Source organism: Palaemon carinicauda, chromosome 14 (assembly GCF_036898095.1).
Source record: "Palaemon carinicauda isolate YSFRI2023 chromosome 14, ASM3689809v2, whole genome shotgun sequence".
In the NCBI taxonomy this organism is placed as follows: domain Eukaryota; kingdom Metazoa; phylum Arthropoda; class Malacostraca; order Decapoda; family Palaemonidae; genus Palaemon; species Palaemon carinicauda.
Window position 1 is genome coordinate 64,298,954 of NC_090738.1, and position 6,075 is coordinate 64,305,028.

A 6,075-nucleotide genomic window follows, 5' to 3' on the forward strand; every position below is an offset into this window, starting at 1 on the left:
GGAGCCCCATCATCTTGATATGGTGATTTAATACTGTGTTTGGCGGGAACTATTGGCCTTTGGTGAAGTTCTGGATGAAAGTCTTTCGTGTCCGACGTGAGAAGGTAGGCGTATTCATCCGTGGGTTAACTGATGTGGAGAGGGAGGGTGGAAGAGGTGTATTAAAGAAGTGTAGATTAGTATGGGTCTTAGTTGACTAGCCGTTGATGAGTGACATTAACCATGAGGTTGATAATGTGACGTCAGCAACAAGAAACTTCCAGTGATATTTGATGCTTCCAAATGATAATGTAAGGTTTTTATAACCGCAGATGGGTATCGCAAATCCGTTGTTAGCTACCAGCCGGATGTCGGCAGATTTAGACAGACTACATGGTGTCCTGAAGAGGTGCCTTAGCAGAAGAGAATGGCAAGCTCCCCTGTCTACTCAAACTCTTACAGCAATACCTGCATCTTGTTGAAATAAAATGAAAAAATGTAACAGGGGATTCCCCGGCAGAAGCGATGGCCTACTTGCATGTTTTTCGGCCACTGACAACCATTCGAATATTTCTTTGTAGCAGCCCTGAATCTTGAGTGGCAGTTGTAAAACTGCAGCCAATTCGGGACAGTAAGTGGCTGTAGAGGTCGTTGGTTGTAGTGTGAGAGAGCGGTTGGTGGTGGGTGGCTTTGACACCATTTGTGTCTTACCGCATTCAGGCCAGTTTCGGTCGATGTTGAATAGTTATCTTCGTCAGGAGTGGAGGCGTTGATGGAGCTCTGGAAGGTGGTAAAGTGGCTGTCCATACGGGCGTCAACTTTGGTCATCAGGTCCATCTTGGGACAAATATCGACATCGTGTATGGGGGTGCCTACAGGTTCGGGGAAGCGTCATACCCAAAGAGCACAAAGTAGGTTCACCTCATGAGGAGAGCTGCCTGCGACACATTACAGATGAGCGATACTGCTCATTTCCCTGAGGGCGAGCGGTGCCCTTTGATCCGCCAATGGTTATTGTGAGAATTGAAAAATGTTTGGTTTATATAGATGGCTGGCGATGGCAAGTACTGGTCCAGTAGTGATGTTTTGAGGGCATTGTATGCTATTGGGGTGTCCGCTTGCTCGCAAAACCAATCGTAGGTTTCCGGGAAAGCTTCTTTGGGGATCACCGTTAGAACATAGTCTGCTTTGGTGCTTGACTGAGTCATACCCTTGATGCAAAACTGAACTTCAGCACGCTGGAACAAGACGGATGGCTCCCTGCTTGTGAAGGGTGGTAGTTTCATTGAGGTGGTGTGTGCCGAAGAGGCAGGTTCGGGGGGCTGAATCTTCAAACAGTAGGGCACAGCAGTGAGAGGGCACAGCAGTGAGAGGGCAAGCGGAAGGGAGCGGACACTTCGCTGGTGACCAATGTGCAAACAAGCAGTTAGGTTGTAACTGAGGGGCAAGATGAATGCAATTAAACAATCTTCGAATTCAAATACAGTGACTTGCAAACAAGAACATCACAAAAATTCAAACACAACAGAACATGAGCTATCATGATAACACAGATTGGATTATTAAGAGTGCAGGGAAGAGTGAGTGATAAGATAGAAAATCAAAACTGTTTCAGTATACGAACGTGTGTAAAACATGTTCGGTGCAACATACAAAGACACAGAGACACTCACAAACACACATACATACATACAGAGATATTAATAGATAAACAAGACAGTGTTTGTAGGTTTGGCTCTGTGTCAGAGCATGTATCGTTATGTATGTATATTCAAGCGTTCACAATGCCATATGAGTTTCATGGGTCAATAAATATTGGCGGAAAAATTCTGTCCTAAGATTCATCCCCGCAGAATCTGATTCTGGGCGAAGCTCTGTTGATAAACGGATAAATCAATATCAAAGACAATTTTTTGGAAAACAGTTATCCCAATCGGTCTCTCTCTCTCTCTCTCTCTCTCTCTCTCTCCTCTCTCTCTCTCTCTCTCTCTCTCTCTCTCTCTCTCTCTCTCTCTCTCTCTCTCTTTACTTTTTATTATTATCATCAACAAGCAGCTACATAATCTTCCATCAAATTAATTACACTTACAAGCCAGAATGTTGTAATTGGCAATTAGGTTAAAGTGACGACCAGAAAAACGTCCAGTGACATGAGCAGCGATTAAACATAAAAGCCATGAAATGCAATGAGTCGTTTGAGACAGGAAGCCATCGTATGCAACTTTGTCTCTAAAGCCTCCAGACTCTAATCCATTAATCAATGTAGCTATCCCTTGCTGGAATATCGTTTGATGGAACTGGAAAGAGAAATGAGAGGACGTAACCTTGTAGATATTGGCTGGTTCGGTTTCTTCAATGGATATCCTTCATCTTTTGATTGGATATATTAACAACATATTATCCTTCTTATTACACATAATCCTTAAACTATTTTAGAAATAACAATAGAAATGATGATATTGTGGTATCAGATCCAACGGATCTTTCATATGAATAACGTTTATCTTATTGTTATATCAAGAATTGTGTTCTATATAATTATGTCCAAGTATAAATTTTTTATAAAAACTTTTTTTCTCTTGATTCCTGCTTGAATGGAAAAGAGTTTTATATGGCTTATATTTTTATACAGAATTATTATATATTAATTATTATCCCAGATACTATAAATTACAAAAGACTTATACTCCAAGAACACACATTACCTAAAAAGACTGTCAGATATCTATAGTCTTTAATAAATAAAGTGATCTGGAATATCTTAATAAAGATATGGCTTGGACATTTGTGGGTTAAATCTTATAATATTACGGACTTACGAAACAGATCCTGACTTTTTTTGATAAAGAGTTAATGGATAATCAACCTTTTTCAGGTGAACAATGTTCTCAGCCATCGTTAAGGTTAAACTCATTATGATGAAAGTATATTTTTTCAGCCACATTTAGATATAAGAAGGATACTACTACTACTACTACTACTACTACTACTACTACTACTACTACTACTACTACTACTACTACTACTACTACTAATAATAATAATAATAATAATAATAATAATAATAATAATAATAATAATAACACCACAAAAGCCACACCAATAATAACTGCAACCACTAATAGTAATACCAAATAGAAAATATCGTTAGTATTAATGAATTTGGTTTACTCACCAAGAACATTGTAGGTAATAAAAGAAAAGTTGTAGCCTTAAGAATGATAAGTACCGTTCCAAAACAATGATCAGAATAGATTTATTCTACATATATAAAGACAACTGATTTGAGTACCTGGTTACGGGTTAGAAAATGACAAGACTAACAGCTACCACTATAACATAAGGTGTTCTCAATGGATGGATATTTTTTTTCCGTAGAAATTAGAATAAAAAAATGGATTTAGTGAAGCGATCTAAAGATGTAACGGGCAATTAATAAGTACGTTTATTAATCAGGATACCCCAATCGAAAACATCTGGGGATATCGTTCCATTGGTTTTAAAAGAGATGCAAAAAGATGCCTGTTTTCTGTGTGGGTCAATAGACGGAAATGTCGTATCCATTAGGACGAATGAGTCTCGTAATAACAGCCAAAGGGCCAAGAGAAATCAGCCCCAAAGAAGCATTATCTTTTTTTCGGGAGACAGCAGGAAAAGTTGCTAAATGTTCTCACCTGTTTTTAAAATCCATCAGATTTTATGGTGGTTGCTTTACACTGGTAAAAACCTGCCGTAAAAACGGTAAAAATCCTGGATTGTATGTTGCCAGGCATTTACCGTTTTAAAAGCGAATATATTGACGTTAAGTAGTGTTTTTACGGTCACCAACCTTTAAAAAATAATAAAAAAAAGTAGGGTAAAAATACGGTCGCCTGTATTTTGCTGAAATACGGCTGAAAATAGTATATTTTACGTAGAAATTCCGAATAAAATAAATGTTCTTTTCAATCATGGTAGGAAGTACGTTTCGTACGTCAGATTTTTACAATTCAGTAGATTTTGTAACAGTTACTAGGCAACGGTGTTATCCCTTTAAACAATTCAATTTCTAATGTATAAAATGCTTTTCCTTCTTGTGTATTACCTAACTTTTTTTTAGTATGTGTGGCATTCTGAATATCTGTTTATTATGTAAAAACTATAATTTAAATTTTTAAGTAATCTATTATTGAGGATTTGTTCAAACAGCTATATGATTTGGTTGAAAATAAAATGAACAAATAATGTATTAAAACGAGAGAGAGAGAGAGAGAGAGAGAGAGAGAGAGAGAGAGAGAGAGAGAGAGAGAGAGAGAGAGAGAGAGAGAGAGAGAGAGAGACAGACAGAGAGAGAGAGAGAGAGAGAGAGAGCCAAGGTTCTTTAGGACTAGTATTATTATGGAGATTCAATCACGAAACTAATTTTCAAATCTGATTTCAAATTTGCTTTATTTCAAACTTTTGGATATTCACAATCTCCTTTCCTATTTCTTCCTCTCTATATTTCATTTCCACATTTACCCAATAACAAAGCAAATCCGAATGAAATTTACGTTTCATGGTAAAAGTGAAGAACTGGAGATGCATAAGAAACTTCTTCAATAGGAACTGAATGCAATTCTGCATATGAAAAAGCCTTCAATTGCAAATCACTTTATAGCTTAGTTCGTCGAGATAGATAAATATTTATCTTCGATCATTGACGTTGTTGTTATATTTGCAATCGAATTGAATTGTAGTTTAGAGGAATTGAAATAGGTGTTATTTTAGCAAGAATTTTTTAAACTGATTCAACAAAATGAAATATTATTCCTTTGGAAGAGTAATAATAAATTATAATAAATTAAATCTATCTATCCATTTATTTCTCTCTCTCTCTCTCTCTCTCTCTCTCTCTCTCTCTCTCTCTCTCTCTCTCTCTCTCTCTCTCTCTCTCTCTCTCTCTCTCTCTCTCTCTCTCTCTCATTATTCTTTTTGGAATATTTAACTTTTTTTATTTAATTTGTAGAATATAACTGGTATCAATTAGGAAAAGTATACATTTAATCGTATATTTATCTATACTGTATATCAAACTATCTAATAAAGCATACACATAAACGCACACATACAAGGACACATAAACACACTGCCATATAATCAAACAAACACACTCAAAAGACAAACACTTATACACACCCAGACTAACACAAACACACACATAAAAGAACAGACATCCATCCTTCTACTGAGACGTTGGACTCCTGCTCTTTCCTTAACATGCGATACTTAATTAAGGCTAGTTGAGAGAATTGGACCATTTAAAGCGTTTATTGGGTGCAGGAGCACACTAGAAGACCAAGAGAGGGGTTGGATTGATCTTTTCTCTCCAAATGGCATGGGTTGAGATCCATCCCTCCACAAAGTCTAACAAAGGAAGAATCTGAGAACTCCTTCCATATTCGCCATGTTTGATCCCACAATATTTTCCCGACTGTCGCTGGCTTTCCTAAGATGCCGCCAGTCCCCAAGAACAGAAAAATCCTATTATAGGGTGTGGGAATGTTTCACAGGAACAGGGTACTCAAAATTCGTTTGCTCCTAAAACAACTGACTTTAGACTGGTGCCAACAGAGGCAGAAAATCCTTATTTCCTGTGACTAATGATCATGCACACATTTGAGTGTGTGACAGTCGGAAGGAAGATGCCGGGATCGGTCGTCGTGTTTGTGTGTGGGGGGGGGGGGGAAGAGGTGTCCCAGTCATTTAATAGTATTTCAGTTTCCCTCAAAAAACGCAGGCCATCCTAGGAACTGTCTGAGGCATCCCATTCCTAGACAAGTTACCTCAGGAGTATCTGTCACTTTGGAACTCTTCAGTAGTGGGTTTGCTAGTAAGGCCCCTGGGCCTCTCCTAGAGCTTGGTAGGATCACTCACAGCTTCCCGAAAGGAACCAGGGTATGCATCTATTTCGAATTACCCAACAATATTTCTTCCAAACATTTGGAGAGCTGAAGATAGGAAGAAGAGGGTTACACTTTGCAGCTCTTATTCCACTTTTTTCCTTACATCATAAAATAGGGCGTTTCTTTGTCATGGCTTTGGAAAACAAGCATAAGCACAGGGAAGATCCTTGGG